This window comes from Mauremys reevesii, linkage group 6 (assembly GCF_016161935.1).
Source record: "Mauremys reevesii isolate NIE-2019 linkage group 6, ASM1616193v1, whole genome shotgun sequence".
Lineage (NCBI taxonomy): Eukaryota > Metazoa > Chordata > Testudines > Geoemydidae > Mauremys > Mauremys reevesii.
The window spans coordinates 59,075,120-59,093,048 of record NC_052628.1 but is presented as its reverse complement, the minus strand read 5'-3'; the positions used below and the strand labels follow the sequence as shown (position 1 = coordinate 59,093,048).

The following is a 17,929-nucleotide window of genomic DNA, read 5'->3' as shown; positions in this document are numbered from 1 at the left end:
TAGTCACACTCCTCTCCTCAGAAGAGCAAACAGAAACCCTAGGCCTTGGCTACACTTGCAAATTTTGCAATGAAAACACACCCTCTCCAGCGCTGCAAATTGCGGCGCTGCAAAGCCCCAGTGTGGTCAAAGCCCCAGCGCTGGGAGCGCGGCTCCCAGTGCTGTACGTTATTCCCCACAGGGAGGTGGAGTACGGACAGCGCTGGGAGAGCTCTCTCCCAGCGCTGGCGCTTTGACTACACTTAGCGCTTCAAAGCGCTGCCGCGGCAGCGCTTTGAAGTGCAAGTGTAGCCATAGCCCTGCTGTTTTGCAGTGATTAAATGCCTGTGAAAGCCATGTAAAGTCTTAAGTCCTGATACTGCTAAGACTTTTAGCACATGCCATATTATTGTGTTTAAAATAAAAACAAAAAACTCAATGTTACAGAGCATGGTTTAACCTTTAATGGTCTATTTTAATTTTTTTAAAGTCAGCCTAATTAAGAGGCCACACATTTCAAATAAAAAATTCTGAGTGATCAAATTGAATGAAGTCTTCTTACCCTGTTGATTCAGTCCCTTTGGTTCCACACTCTTGACAAAACAAAAGTTGTCATGAATATTTTTTTAATCATACTGGTATGTTGAGGACTACTATGCAACCTACATATAATTACATCAGTATACAAAGAAACTCCATTTGGAAGAGACGTAGATTGAAAGCCCTGAATTATTTCCGAACAACGCAGCATGCCAGCTGCAGTTCTAATTATAATATACCTCTGCTTTGAGAGAAGTTGTTCTCTGAAAAAGAAAAAAAGTGAGTGAGGATTCCATTGAATATAAAAAAAAATATATTGTAGGGTTACATCATCTTTTCATGGGTATTTTATTGTTTCCATATATTTCACTGGTGAGACAAGTTTAGAATGACATTTGTCATATGTCTAATAGAGTGTTTTAATGTTTATGTCTCCATGTTACATATAAGTCTCCAGGACAAGTTCATCCCTGGTGTAATTCCACTTGCTTCAATGAAATTACAACACAGATGAACCTGTCTGTCTGTGTGTGAGGTTCTCTCTTGGTGACTGAATGAACTCAAACAGTAATTTAGGTGACAGAGCCAATTTAAGTGTATGTTATGTAAGTGCCAGACAATCTCCACATCCCTGTAGGCAGATATCTGGGAGTTATATGAACACTGGGGAGGGGAAGGAAGAAATATGAATACATACACTAAAATAAGTTACATTTAAGTTGTTTTAGGCACAAAAAAATTGTGTTTAGTCAAATACTGAAGCAATTTTAACAATCTGAACAGGCCATATGGGCTATACCATGAGGAAATAAAAGTCTTATCTGCATTAAATTCAACTAAGAATAATGCAGGGGTTGAATTGGTGGGAATAAAGTAGTAGTACTTTCACAAGCACCACCTACAAGAAAAGACTTGGCCACTTGAGACACTAAAATGATGTATCAATCACAAAACATTGGGCAGATGTTAAAAATATAATCATGCATGCTTTAGTGGTATTCTCAGGCTTGCCAGTCATTCAGTGGCCATTAAACTAATAGCAAAGGGGGAGAATAAAAAGAGCACTGGTTTAGCACAAAATTGAGATGTTGAGAAGAAAGTTAAATCAAGGAACCAAAGGACACGAAGAGAAGAAACTTTTAAATTGCCTAGACACCAATGCTAGGAGTCTGGGTAACAGATTGGAATTGGTTTCAGAGTAGTAGCTGTGTTAGTCTGTATCAACAAAAAGAACGAGGAGTACTTGTGGCACCTTAGAGACTAACAAATTTATTTGAGCATAAGCTTTCATGGGCTAAAACCCACTTCATTGGATGCATGCAGTGGAAAATATTGTAGGAAGATATATATACACAGAGGACATGAAAAAATGGGTGTTGCCATACTAACTATAATGAGAGTAATCAATTAAGGTGGGCTATTATCAGCAGGAGAAAAAAAACTTTTGTATTGATTATCAGGATGGCCCATTTCCAACAGTTTACAAGAAGGTGAGGGGGAAAAATATCATGGGGAAATAGGTTTTACGTTGTGTAATGGCCCACCCACTCCCAGTCTTTATTCAAGCCTAATTTAATGGTGTCCAGTTTGCAAATTAATTCCAATTCTGCAGTTTCTCGTTGAAGGCTGTTTTTGAACTGCTCAATCTAGCTGATATTACTGAAAGCCAATTGGATGATTCACATGACTGGAATGTTAAAAGTCAGTGTTTATAATCTATTTAGAATGAGCAAAAGGGGAGGGAGAGTGACATTATGTCAAAAGTGGCATTACCTCTTTCCAAGTCACTGATAATGCAAAAGAATATGGTCTTGAATGCTTATGGATCAATGTTCTAACAGATAAAGCAAAAATAGGGTACCAGTTGGAGTCTGCTACAGACCACCAGTCAACAAGGGAACAGAACGACCATCTCCTTATGCCTATATGTACAATGTGTGAGGAAGAAAAGCAGCTTTTTCATGGGGTATTCTATTTGAGTGACATACACTAGAAGTCTCATTCTGCCAGTAACAAAGCATCCTTGGAATTTCTTAACATTAGAGATAACTTTCCTAATTCAAGAAGTGTTTCATCCAACACAGGAGAATTCTATATTAGACCTCTTATTGACAGAGGAACTGTTCACAGAACTAAAAAATAATGGTAACTTTGGTAAAAGTGATTATGACTTGATCACATTGCACATTATCAAACATAATAAAGTTCAGACCAGTGATATATATACTTAGTACTTGAATAGAGCCAAGCATATAAATTTGGAGGAAGAATTTAACCAGAAAAATGTGAATGATAATTGGGAATTGTTTAAGAACATTTTACTAGATGTCCAAAAAGCCACAATCCAAGAAACCACTTACCAAGGAAGAAAGCCATATTAGTTAAAAAAAAAAAAGAACTTAGTTAGCAGGGAAGTGAATGCAGCTATAAACAATATATAATAAAGTGAAAGAAAGGGGAAGTGAATAACAATGAATATAAATCAGAAGCTAGGAATTGTAGAAAATAGACAAGGGAAGCAAAAGGAACAATCAGTTGCACACATACAAAATGGGAAATGACTGCCTAGGAAGGAGTACTGCAGAAAAGGATCTTGGGGTCATAGTGGATCACAAGCTAAATATGAGTCAACGGTGTAATGCTGTTACAAAAAAACAAGCATCATTATGGGATGTATTAGCAGGAGTATTGTAAGCAAGACACGAGAAGTAATTCTTCCCCTCTACTTCACGCTGATTAAGCCTCAACTGGAGTATTGTGTCCAGTTCTGGGTGCCACATTTCAGGAAGGATGTAGACAAATTGGAGAAAGTCCAGAGAAGAGCAACAAAAATGATTAAAGGTCTAGAAAACATGACCTATGAGGGAAGACTGAAAAAATTGGGTTTGTTTAGTCTGGAGAAGAGAAGACCGAGAGGGGACATGATAACAGTTTTCAAGTACATAAAAACAGTTTTCAAGTACATAAAAGGTTGTTACACGGAGAAGGGAGAAAAATTGTTCTTCTTAACCTCTGAGGATAGGACAAGAAGCAATGGTCTTAAACTGCAGCAAGGGCGGTTTAGGTTAGACATTAGGAAAAACTTCTTAACTGTCAGAGTGGTTAAGCACTGGAATAAATTGCCTAGGGACGTTGTGGATCTCCATCATTTGGGATTTTTAAGAGCAGATTGGACAAAGACCTGTCAGGGATGGTCTAGATAATACTTAGTCCTGCCTCAAGTGCAGGGGACTGGACTAGATGACCTCTCAAGGTCCCTTCCAGTTCTGTGATTCTCTTAAAAGAACACAAAGACATATCTATGGCCAGTTGAGTTAAAGACAGTAATAAGGAGTTTTAAACAGTATATTAGGAACAAACAAAATCCTAACAATGATATTGGTCCATTACTAGATGAAAATGGTAGAAATGTCAATAATGCAGAAAACTGTTCAATAAGTATTTCTGTTCTGTATTTGGAGGAAAAACAGATTATGTAGTCATATCATACTGTAATACTTCTACTCCACTAGTATCTCAAGAGGATGTTAAACAGCAGCTACTAAAGTTAGATATTTTTAAAATCAGCAGGTCTGGATAGCGTGCATCCAAGAATTTTAAGAGAGCTGGCTGAGAAATTCAGTGGACCATTAATATGGATTTTCAATAAGTCCTGGAACACTGTGGAAGTTCCAGAAGAATTGAAGAAAGCTAAAGTTGTGCCAATATTTACAAAGGGTAAACTTTATGACCCAGGTAATTATAGGACTTTCAGTCTAACATCAATCCCAGACAAGATAATGGAGCATCTGATACAAGACTTGATTAATTAAGAATTAAAGGGAGATAACATAACATCAATCAACATGCATTTATGGAAGGTAGATCCTGTCAGAGTTGCTTGATTTGTTAAAAACAAGACCACAAGTTTGGTTGATAAAAGGTAATAGTGTTGATATAACATACTTGGACTTCAGTAGGGCATTTGACTTGATACCACACAACATTTTGATTTAAAAACTAGAACAATAACATTAACAGTGGTATGCAGTGTTGTAGCCATGTTGGTCCCAGGATATTAGTGAGAAAAGGTGGGTGAGGTAATATCTTTTACTGGACCAACCTCTGTTAGTGAGAGAGACACACAAGCTTTTGAGCTTACACAAAACTCTTCTTGTGTGCTGTGGCCTGAAGAAGCGCTCTCTGTAAACGTGAAAGTCTGACATTCTCATACAGAGCTCTTCTTCGGGTCTGGGCCAGAACCCTCAGACCACAACACACAAGAAGAGCTCTGTGTAAGCTCAGAAGCTTGTCTCTCTCACCTACAGCAGTCAGTCCAATAAAAGATATTACCTCACCCACCTTCTCTTTCTAACATTAACATGACATACATTAAATGGACTAAAAGCTGGTTAACCAATAGGTCTCAAAATGTAATTGTAAACAGAGAAATCACCAACAAGTGTTTCCAGTGGGATCCCACAGGGACTGGTTCTTGGACCTAGGCTGTTTGACACTTATCAAGGACCTAGAAGAGAACATAAAATCATCACTGATAAAGTCTGGAGATGGCACAAAAATTGGGGAATTGATAAACAATTAAAAGAACAGGGCCTGAGATCTGAATCATTGAGTAAGCTGAGCGTAAGCAAATAAGATGCATTTTAATACAGATAAATGTAAACATATACATTTAGAAACAAAGAATCTAGGCTATACTTACTATCCTGGGAAGATAGTGACTCCGAAAAATAATCAGCTGAACATGAACTTTGAGTGTGATGCTGTTACCAAAAGAGCTAATGTGATCCATGGATCCCTAAAAAGGGGGAATCTCAGGTAGGTGTGATTGCTTCTAGAATGCTTAGAATGTTGTGGTGAATTCTCCTCACCAGCAATTTTTTAATCAAGACTGGATATTTTTGTGTAAGATCTGCTGTGGAAATCATTTTGGGGAAGTCCATGGCCTGTGTTATTACAGGAGCTTAGACTAGATGTTCACAATGGTCCCTTCTGGCCTTGGAATCTATGAATGTGGGTCAGATCAGAATAAAGGCACAGACCTGCATCTAGGGCAGGGCTGCCCAGAGGATTCAGGGGGCCTGGGACAAAGCGGGGGAGCTGCGGCGCTTGTACTTACCCGGCTGCGGTCTGGGTCTTCGGCAGCATTTCGGCAGCAGGGGGCCCTTCAGTCGCTTCGCGTCTTCAGCAGCACTGAAGGGCCCCCCGCCGCTGAAAGCCACCGAAGACCCAGACCGCCGCCAGGCCAGGGCTCGCGGGGCATTTCAGTGGCAGGGGGCCCTTCAGTCGCTCCACAGCTTCAGCAGCACTGATGGGCCCCCCGCCGCCAAAGACCCAGACCACCGCTGGGCCAGGGCTTGCGGGGCCCCTGCGGGACCCAGGGCCTGGGGGAAATTGCCTCACTTGCCCCCTGCCTCTGGGCGGCCCTGATCTAGGGCCCATCACCCAGACTCTTGCAAGGACATCAAAATCTAAGCTTTCATTTTGAACAAAAAATATATTTCTAGCCATTTTGGTCACAAAGAAAAGCTTGAAAAAGTGAATTGAGTGTAACCATTGCAGTGGCATATGGCTGAGTCTGCAAACAGCCCCCAGTAAGAAGAGCAGCAGTATCCAAAAGAATCAGAGAAGAAGCTGACCCTGCTCCCCTCACTGCACTGCAATAGCCTAGGCCCCCACTGCTTGGCAGACGTAGAGAAGTTGAGAGGGTTAGGTTGGTTGGAGTTGGGTTTGGATGTTCCTTTGGACTCCACAGGATTGGCTCCCCTTTCATGGGGCATAGATGATCCTCTGGGCTCTACTCCTCCCTTCTGGCCTTTTGACACCAAAATTCAAATTGGGAAGAAAAAAATTGTGGTACTCTCCCATTGCACCAAAATGAGATACTATTCACAGTAGATTATGCAGATTCTCCTCCTTAACATGCTTTGATCAGCAGTAAAACAGAAACCAATGTAGACCTTTAAGCAATGATTGGCCATCTAAGTTAGCACCCCAGCAAGATGAATGGGACAATGTACTCCTCTCAGAACTGTTGTTTCAGGCTGTCTATAGAGGGAGACACATCACTAACAGTCAATTCACATCTCAGTTTTTTTCACAGACAGAAACTGATATTTTTAAAATGAACACTGAAATTTTCAAGAACAAGATAGCAGCCTTCAGAAAAGTGCCAGGTCACTGATCCACTGCATCTCCACATAAATCTAGCCCAGATTTTTATAAACTCCAGACACCTCTATGAATTACAAAATGTCTTTAAAATAAGTGCCTATCTGTGTTTTTCTTATGCATTGCAACTGGCTAATGGACCCACCCTATAAAGAGCCAATGATCGTTAAAGCTTAATAATTGCTTTCCAAACTCTTGAAAGAGTCTCCAGCCAGGTCCACACAACAGACCTACATCAGTATAACTATGTCACGCAGGGGTGTGAAAAATCCACACCCCAGAGTGACACAGTTATACCAATCCAACCCCCATGTAGGGAGTGCTATGTCGACAGGAGAGCTTGTCCCATCGACTTAACTACCGCCTGTTGGGGAGGTGGATTAATTACACCACCAGGAGAAGCTTTCTGGTCGATGGAGGAGCATCTTCACTGAAGCGCTACAGTGGTGCAGTTGCATCAGTGCAGCTGTGCTGATGCAGCGTTAAGTGTAGACTTGCCGGAAGTAAAACTAAAAGATACTCTCAAAACACATTTACACTCAGACCACCACTACCATTCAGATAATTAAAGAAAATGAGTATGACATTTTGTGAGAGCTGAATATGATTCAGTAAATATATGGAAGAGGTCATATTTACACTGGCAATGCCTTTATGTATTAGTATAAATTTGTCACACATGTACAATGCAATGAGTCAAAGATAGTTCTGTCCCCAAGAAGCCATCCAAGTTTCAGAATTTGGATTGCATGAGTTCACTTGATATTTTTTTTTAGCATAATTAGCCAAATTCAACATGTTAGCATATGGTTCTGCCAGTAAATGGGTGATGCTGATACAGTTTAAAACAAACAGATTTTGCTGGAATTCCACAATTGGACACCACATGTCTCTACTAGAGCCAACTCATGATAAATATCAACTCATCTCACGCCCTTCTCTGCATGGAGGATCCCAGCCATCCCTACAGAATGCAAAGCTCATCCGCTCCTCAAAAATGTTTCCTTATTTTCTATATTTATTCATGAAGTGCACTTCTCACTGTAATATCTCATTATGATACTAGCACATACATGGGAAGATAGTATAATTTTACATTTTCAAAATAGCAATGCGTGTGTTTTGCACCCACAAAACTGCATGCAAACACATATGCAGAAATTGCTGAGTGCGATTATTTAGCTTGTGTTCAGCAGATGATCACTGTGGGCCCCTCTGGCCTTAAAGTCTATGGATCTAGGGAAAAGGTATCACAATGCACAATTCAACTAGATTTCAGTGTACAAATAAATGTGCGTGCACAGTTTGTGAGAAACCAGAAGAAGTTTTTTCTTAGGAGTGTAGCTGGATTCCCTAACTCCTTTAACTATCCCAGTAGTGTGTATGTATATATACACACTATAAATAACTATCCCTATTATGTTTTACTGTTTGACAATTCTACAACTATAAATGCCACTCAACTCATCATATTGTGAGAGGGTCAGAGATATTTTAAAACAGGAGCAGAGAACAGGAAGCAGATTATTATTATCATAGAGCCTAAGAGTCCCAGTCATGGACCCAGGACCTCATTATGCTGGTGCTAAAACTTAGACTGTAACTTTTTGCCATTATAATGGAGATTTAGAACTCTTAAAAATATTTTATAAGACCAAAAACCCTACTTGTCAAGATCCTAAAAACCTAATATTAAATCCTGAAACAATATGTTGCATTTCTTCTCCTCCCCCTCATGCCCCCAATATACTCAGCCATGACAATTGATTTTTGGATTAGAAATCACTCATCTCCAAAAGTATGCCTCTCAGCTTTATATCTATCTATTACTATTCTTCAGGTAGGGAAAGGAAAGGAACCAGAACTTTTCAAGCTTTGTAAAACAAAAGGCAAAACAGCTATGAAACACTGCATCCACGCTGACAAATCTGTGCAAGGTGAAAAAACAGATGTTTCTCAAATGTATTTCCTGTTTCCTTGTGACAATGAGGTAACCCTCAATGCTGGAATCAGATTTGCAACCCAGATGGCCCATCACCATTGGAATCATGGCCGAGGGCCCACTTCAGACAAAAACATTAAAATATATGGTGGTTTCATTACTTTACTACAGATCTTATTACATGCAAGCCTAATGCCTCAGTTCGGAAAGGTTTTTTATTATTATTATTGTTGTTTTTTTTAAAAGCCGCTACTCACAATATATGCTGGGTTATGGCTGGAGTTCAGGCAAGAACAGACTGTAGTTAGCTCAGTTATAAAAAAACAAAAACAGAGTCAGGGGAAAATATGTTTAAAAAAACAGATTGGCTGATCACATGCTCAGCACTGGCAACTGCATTGTTCCTTATTCAATAAAAAACGTAAAAGGCCCTCTATTGCTGCACTTGCACATCAGCAACCAAATATCATGTCACATTTTGATTGTCCTTTGCTCTTAGAAATTTCCTTCCACCACAAACATAGGCAACGAGGGGAAAACTTTCAACCAAAATGAGACAACATGGTATGAAGCAAAAAACTGGAAAGCCAGTAGTACTCTCAGTTCCAGTTCAAGCCGAGCTACTGACTCACTGTGGAATTTTGATAAAGTAATCATTCTTTGCACCTCTGTTTATTAAGCTATAAAACTAGGAAAAGACAGACTCTCATCATTAAACACACAGAGAGAAGAGGGATCTGGGCTGAGGTCTCCCTGCTAAATAAATCACAAGACAAATGTTTAATGGAATCGTGGAAGAGATCTGTTAGCTCATCTACCTTATCTTTATGCCAATGCAAGATTGTTCTCTTAAAATAGCTGCAGATACTTTCGTTCACTCTTTTGAAAAACAAGACACTTTTTGAACCCTGCTTATATATATTTTTTTACACTTTATAAGGCTGGTACCCAAGTTTTAAAAAAAAAACAAGAGCCTATGACTACAGTATCTCTCTCCAGCGTGGAAACTCAATTGTGGCCTCACCTTCCTTCTCTGATGATTTTCCACATGACTGCTCCACAGTCTCCCCTGGTCATAGTGATGATTTGGCACATGACCTTTCTGCAAAATCCAAAAGATTTTCTTTCAAATCCAAAGGAAACAGCTTCCCCACCAAGCCCTCTCCTGGAGATCTAACTCCATAGTCCTTTATGCCCCACCTGGCTGGCTCAACTTGACCCCACCTGGTGGCACAGCCAAGATGTAGGCAAGTCTAATTCCTCCATCAGTTCTAGGCTCCAGAGACTCCACATAGTGAAGCAGAGAGTCCCCTTGATTTAAAACTCCACTTCAAGTTTCCCCATCCAAAGTTTTGAATTAGACTAATTCTCATACACCTTTCATTGTACAGGGAACCTAAAATAAGTCAGGATTTGAAGTCTTATCTCTAGAGAGGCTCAAAAAATTCCCAACAAAACTTTTTTTTTCCTGGTCAAAAAATGCCAGGATCACAACCAGAGAGAGACCCTCTCCCACTTCAGAATAACCAATAGCCCAGTTGTTGGGAATCCAGGTTCAAATGCTTTCTCTATCTGATTGAACCTGAGTCTCCCACATTCCAGGCAAGTGCCCTAACCACTGGGTTATTGATTAAGTTGGGAGTGGGTCTCTTTCTCTTCCTCCCTATCAATGAGAGGAGAAACCTTGAAATGTTTGTGAAATGGAATTCTTGTTTTCCAGGCAGCCTGAATTATATCAGGCCATTCCACAGCTAGAGTGCTCGGTCCTGTGAGGAAGCTGATGATAACTCCTTTCATTTGGTTTAAACTTCTGCTTCTATCCCTGTAAGGCCACAAAGTACTAGACTTTAAAGCAATGACAGTTCTATACACAGAAAAGCTGTCACTGGGACGGAACTGAACCTTGACTGTCTTGGGCCTGAGACCAGTATAATTTGGAGATTCCAATTTTGGGTATTAAAGAGAACATTTAACTGTCAGGCTGATTTTAAAAATATTTGGAGCTACTCTGGGGTTTGGAATGATGGAATCAATTATAGGTGTGATGGAATAATGGGCAAAAGACGGGCCAGGAAGTCAAAAGTGCCTGGGAAATAAAATTTGTCACATGGTTTTCACCTTCACATTTATGATGTATGTAAATTAAATCTGTGAGGGAAACTGTTTATCCATCCCAGGAAAATATCTGAGATTTCAAAAAGTGTTCTTGGCCTGATTCAGGATAATGTCAAAATCTTGAAAGATTTTGCAAAACAGAACCAAAGAGATTCAGTTTGGTCAATCAAAACATTTTGTTTCAATTTTGAAGTTTCTGATTTTGATATTTGTAATATGTTTAATTCACATACAACATTACTTTTCATTTTGAAACTGGGAAAATGGACTGGTTTATTTTTAAAGGTGTCAAAACAGGATGTTTTGACAATTTTTTCAATTACATGTTTTTGCTAATACCAACCGTTCCCATTAACAGTTTCAATTACTCTACATTTTTGGCAATGGGACTAGTTTGCTGAAAAATTCCCAAGCAGCTGTAATGTAGGTTAGTCACAGACTTACCATTCTGGAGCATCTCCTCATGGCAATACCAATTATTGGAGCCCTGCTGCCTCTGCTGCCTCCTACAGACTTCAATGGTCTGTGACTATCCAGCCAGGTGTAGCAGAGTCCCACCCCTTCCAGGGCCAACAGCCCAACTCAAGAGTCAGCAGAATGAAAACTATTCTACCCTCCCTGGGTTCAGTCCTCTGAAGACACTTCCTCCCTCTCATGGGCTTGGGAGAATTCTTCTCTCTGTTACAGAGGGCTGCCTCCCAGGGATTTCTCCCTGGAGGTGGTTTGGCTCCACCTCAGCTGCTGACCCTAAGGCCTTCCCTAAAGTCTCTTCTCCCAGGCCTGCTTGGATAGTCTCCTTCCAGCTGCCCTCTCCCTTTAGGGGCAGTCCCAGAATACAAGCTCCTTTCTGCAGGCCCCTCTCTAATACCTTTCCCAAAGAGAAAGAACTCTTAACTGCATCTTTCCTGAGACTCCCTGCCTGGCAGTCCTTCCTTTATAGAAACTATCTAATCTTAAAATACCTATCTCCCCTCCAGGTACCACAGAATGGGTTAATTGTGCTCTGTCTCCACTTAACCCTGTCACTGACAGTGAGGTATACATCCTAGCACAAGACACAGACAGGTCACAGTAATTACTAGTGATGTTATCTACCTTGTCCATATGAATAAATGTATACTGTCCTTTTAAAAAAAAATCCTCGTTGGAGAGGGTCTTTGCCCTAAATACAATGGAATGATCTCACTAGTACACTATATAACTTCCACTGTGTAAAGAACTGTACAAGCAGATATAAAAATACAATCCCTACCCCAAAGAATTGCCATCCCAGGATGTTCCTATGAAGGCATATCAAAGGGCTGCTTGCTGTCCAATGTGGGAACTCTTGCATTGCAGCTGGCCAAGATGTAGCGTAACTGTTTACAAGGTAGAGAGTCCTTCAGTCTCTGTGGTTTATCAATGTGTCATCTTCCATCAGTATCAACATACACACCACCATAACCCCTGTCCACAATGGAACACAACACAAGACAGAGTTCCAACCTCACTACCTACAACATTATTTGCTCTATTAACTGGATTTGTTCTTGACAACCAATTCTGGTTACAGTTTTCATAGAATAGCAGGGTTGGAAGGGACCTCAGGAGATCATCTAGTCCAACCGCCTGCTCAAAGCAGAATCAATCCCCAGACAGTTTTCTACCCCAGTTCCCTAAATGGCCCCCTCAAGGATTGAACTCACAACTTGGGTTTAGCAGGCCAATGCTCAAACCATTGAGCTATCAATGTGGACACATCATATTAGCCTGACAATAGAGGCCATTAAATTCTACAGTGCAGCAATCTGTTAGAAAGACATAGCAATAACTTAGAAGCAAGGGATCCAAAATTAAAATGGCACCTTTTTCATCCTCCCCCACAACTAGAAACTAGAAGATTCCAATTATGAAAGATACTACAGCAGAAACGATAGAGATTTATGATTTGAACCATAATGATGGGGGAAAGGGCATGTGAAAAATGAAAAGTGAGACAATACAAAACAAATCACCTAAAATATATTTGCTCCCCTGGCATGAACTAAGCATCTGAAATATATATGAAATAATTCTGAGAGCTAGATTTTGATATCCATCTAGTATAATGTTAGCAACTTCTTATTGTATTAGCATTTTTCAGTCATAACATAATGCTATAGTGCATTCTATCATAACACTAATTCAAAAGTGAGAATGTATTTGGAGATCAGTGCAGACTCCAAAATATGCAACCAGCAGGAACCTGTTGATACCCCATCATTCCCTGGAAGTGTTCCTTACTGGTGGTGAGAGATGTCACTGCAATGTCTTTATGTCACTTCACGAACATTTTGTATCTCGAAGCAATATGTATATATTCATTGATTTATTAGATTTTGAAATCAGGTTATTAGTACCTATGTAATTCAAAAGACAAAATAGATTTTAAATAATAGTTAAATGAGTGATGTCTATGTAAAACTACAACTGAAATGAGATTTCTCCCCACTAACTTTTTCTCTCAGAATATCTCTCTTCCATTACTGCTGACCAGTACATCTAGTGCAGTGTCCTGTTGTCACAGCCACAGGCTGTCTCACACAGCATCTTTTTAACAATGAAGCTAACCAGTGTCCATTTTCATGACATCTCATGGGATTAGAGTTTTGATGTTCTTTTTCCCATCTGTATTCAGTTACGCACACATCTAGTAGCGCCTCTGTTCTCCAGATACATGAGTAGAATTGTTTTGTTTTTATAAAAACAGGATTAACATGGACACTGCCAAATACCACAAGATTTTTCTCTGCTAAAGGATCCCCTCTTCCTTTTGGATTAGGCTTCCAAATTTGTAGCAAAGACCCATCTAATTATAAATCAATAGTAATTACCATTTACTTGAAATAATAGTTTCTGAAGATTATTACTGTGTACTATATTTTATCATGTACTGTAATGGAACAGGTACAGAGGCATAGCTTCTAATGAATGACAACGTTATCTTCTATAACTGGTGACCATCGATTGGATATAACTCTTGGATGTAAAGTTTCATGCAGGGGCGTGGAAAGAGGAAGAGACCTTATTTCCATGAATATCAAGAAAATCATAAAGCAAACACCTTAATCTTTCTATACCTATTCCTGTGATTATAAAATAAGCGTAAGATTGTAAAATTTGAGAACAAGTTTATGTTTACTTAGCACAAAATCTCAATGGATTGCAGCATCAGGCTTGGTATAATCTTGATGCAAAGGTTGTGAGGTATAATGAAGTTCTGTAGTTCAGGACTCTTCCTCAGCAGCTGGGGAATCCTATGTGGCCATGAGCCATCAAGCTGCTCCATGAGGTGGAGTTTGATCCAAAATGAAGCTTTCCATCAGTACAGAGACCAAGTGCAATTGGTGGCAAAGAGGGTCCTCTCCATCTACTACAAATAGTTCTGCCCCCCCCACACACACACCGTCCACTCCCCTGCTTTGTTCTCCCTCCTTTATATATCAGTGCCCAGGGTCATCCAGGGGACAGAAACTTGGTTGCATCTTTTCTTTACCCACTTCAACAGGTCCATGGACCCTATACTTAATATTGGCTCAACTGGTGTACAGCCCTGATACAGTACACAAGACTAACAGGTTAATTTAGACCATTTTCCCTATGAAATAGATGGACAGGATTTGAGCCATAGCTTATAAACAGTTTTAGTTTAAAAAGTAAAATTTGACTTGCCAATTACATTAGGAAGTTTGGAAAATAACCATTTTAAACATCTAAAGGAATCACATTTGAAGAATGCCCACTATGCAAAGACATCAGTGATTTTCTAGATTTTTTTTAATATGTGCTTAAAATAGGGACATACATAATTGTCCTAAATTAGTAGGTGACATCATGGTATATTGGGTCATTTTAAAATCTGTTTATAAAGTTCCTTTGGAGTCACTTTCATTACAAACCAAAGAATATATAAATTCTACATAAACTCACTTAATGGCTCTAAAGCGGTGGTTCCCAAACTTGTTCCACTGCTTATGCAGGTAAAGTCCCTGGCGGGCCGGGCCAGTTTGTTTACCAGCCACGTCCACAGGTTCAGCCAATCACAGCTCCCAGTGGCTTCAGTTCGCTCCTCCAGGCCAATGGGAGCTGCAGAAAGCAGCGCGGGCTGAGGGATGTACTGGCCGCTTCTTCCAGCAGCTCCCATTGGCCTGGAGCAGTGAACCGTGGCCACTGGGAGCTGTGATAGGCCGAACCTGCGGATGTGGCAGGTAAACAAACCAGCCCGGCCCACCAGGGGCTTTCCCTGCACAAGTGGTGGAACAAGTTTGGAAACCACCGCTCTAAAGAAAATTTGTCAATAAATACAATGGGAGTGGAATCCATTCACATTCCCACTGAAATAAAAAACGAGTCCCATTGACTTCAAAGGGAATAAGATTGGGCCCATGTTATTTGACAAATGACAGATACTCTGGGTGGAATTTTCAAAAGTCCTCAATATTGACCTAATTCTACTACCATTGAAGTCACATTCCCATTGACTTTACTAAGAGCGGAGTTAGGTTAATGCTGAACATTTTTTTTAAGCAATCCCACCCTAGATGTATTTGTCTGATAGACTCATGTACAAATATAAATAAAAGATAGTGACTATCTATCTTTACAATGAACCAGACTTACTAGTTGTGGCAAGAACTGCTGTAGGTTAGTCTAAACTGATGCTTTTATTTTTGCTACCCTTAGTGCTAGACCAGTGTTGGGGAAAATGCTGAAAATTCCCAGTGAACTGTTATTGGTTTCTTGAATTCCATTGATTATTTTGACCCTCACCATCGGGCAAAGATTTTGTGAATACGTAATACAGATATTGCTTCTCTGTCTTTAAATAAAACTACTCAACCACTTTCTACAGTTATTGTTTCTTTTGAAAGAGTTATTGATCAAGAAAGACTGATGAAGGCAGCATGGAAAAAAACGTAATATTCTTTACAATGAGCAAAAGGCATATATTTTCCCTGATGTGGCCAAGGCCAGAAAGCTTATAGAAAGAGATTACTCTGTCTGTGAAGATGTTGTCTCTCTGAGTCCTAACCTTGACTATTTCCTGTAAAACTGCAATTGTGTGGAAGGAGAAAAAAAACCACATATAGTTTTTATTATGACCAAGTGGAGGTCTTGTTGACCTCATGAACTCATAGTAAATCATCTGAAAGAATGACTTACCATTTCACATATTTATTTTCCAAAATCTATGTTGTCTAGTTTGTTAATTTTTGTTAACAGCTGTTTGTTGCTTCCTAAAATAATTGAATTCTGCCTTTGGGAACAAAATAGCAGGTTTAATATTGCTTATGTTTACTACTACTACTATGTTTTATTTTGTTTTTTAAAAGACACCCACTCCTCTCTCCTTCCCGCTCCTCTCCTTCTCCACACCCCAGTGATAATGGTATCATGGGGTGTATGTAATAGAGAATTCTTCTCTTTTGTGAACAGAAATTTTAAGTTGGATGTGATTACATATATGGAAATTTATTTTTTTGCCCTGAACGCCTTTTACTTTTCTTATGCCTTTTTCTTATTAAAGATAGATTAAAAGTTTCACAAATTTCAAAGATGTTGGCACCATCATTTTTTAAGTGTGTTGCACATATTGTAACCATTCTAAATCACTCTCAAGTCACTGCCCAAGCCCTGATCCCAGAAGTCTAAAGCATGATATCTGTGCTCCTCCACTGGAAAACCATTAGCTTTGATTCTTGTGTCTGACTCATTAAGGACATTATCCTCATTACACTTTTTCAGAAATAGGTAAGTGGGTTACCAAGACTTTACTATTTTCAACAGTTTAACAATGAATGTCAGCCAGTTACAATCAGCAGGTCTCATCCCAAACATCTGTTGGCAGTTAGGCATCACAAGAAAACTGACAACATTATCTAGAAAAAAAAAGTCTTGACAGCCCTATCAATCTTCTATAATATATTTCAATCACACCTGAAGAGGAACAGATTGAGAAGATTGGTCCTGGACAATTTCTCCTTTGCTCCCAAGCCCCAGAAACTCTCTTCTTCAAAGTGCCCCACAAGGCATTTTCATGATGGAAATTGTTCACACAAGTGCTCATCATAACTTATTGATTATAACTGAGCGAGCATGAAAAATGCTTGCTTATGAAACTGCATTGATCCAGGCTAGATAAAAAACAATGAGTTTTTTAATCTGATTTTCTATTTAAGTTAAATATATTCTTCTTTGTAAAAAATCTGATTGAAATTCAGTTTGAAATTATGACAACCTATGTTAAGACCTAAGTAACTATAATCTATCAAAATCATTTAATAAAGAATATGCTGCGTCAGTGAGCCCTCCTCACATTTTAAAAAAGCAACACCATTTATACAGACTTGGGGGAAAACATCTCTAAGATTTTAAGTCAGCTCACATTTTAGGAGTATGTCACTATATCATTTACTGCATCTAGTATCTACATTTTCAGTCTTTACAATCAAGCAAATGGTGGTATTTACATGTTTCCCAACTGAATGTACTTACATTTGTTGTGCAAGCTTATTTTAGTTACTTTGGGATTTCAGTGAAGCAAGCAGGTGCAGAGAATATTTTCTTCATTTGGACTGGTTCATTCAAAGAGAAAGATAAACCAATTGGGAGTTGAAAAAGCAGGAAAGCTTTTTTTTCCTTCTTCCAATCTATGCATAAGAACCTGGTGGGAGAGGATAAGATCTACTAATTCTAAAACTTGGAAAGATGTGGGGCCAGGTTTTCAAAGGCATTTAAGCAGCTAAGATGCAGATAGATACCTAGTGAGCTTTTCAAAAGGACCTAATTGCTGATTTCTGTAGGAGTTAGGCACCCAAACTGCTTAGGAGCTCTTGGCAATCTCACTAGGCACCTAAATACCTTTGAAAATCTGGTCCATGGTGATCAGAATCAACACATTGACTGTAATTCACACATCCTTTGTTTAATAAACCAATTTGTTTTAAATGCAAAACAGTTTTGATAGTTATATTTTTCTTATGTATCCAGCACTTTTAACTTATTCAATTATTAAAAAGCAAACTATGCTAAAATGCTGTTTTGTATTTTTAACTGAATTACAATTTCTAACCCTCAAATGCAGTTTGACACAAATCCAGAGTAAAAAGTTATCTAGCAAACAACAAATGCAACATTCACCTTTTTCAAACTCAATTAAAGTAA

At 39.2% G+C, this 17,929-nt stretch overlaps 1 long non-coding RNA gene across 1 annotated transcript; it reads right to left on the bottom strand.

The window, feature by feature from the left end:
* Positions 1 to 549: 549 nt before the first annotated feature.
* On the bottom strand, positions 550 to 9,715 carry LOC120408716. The gene is made up of 3 exons (XR_005600911.1): positions 9,657 to 9,715; positions 4,955 to 5,026; positions 550 to 782 (listed from the first exon to the last, which is right to left on the bottom strand). It is a non-coding gene; the product is annotated as an uncharacterized LOC120408716 (long non-coding RNA).
* Positions 9,716 to 17,929: the final 8,214 nt, after the last annotated feature.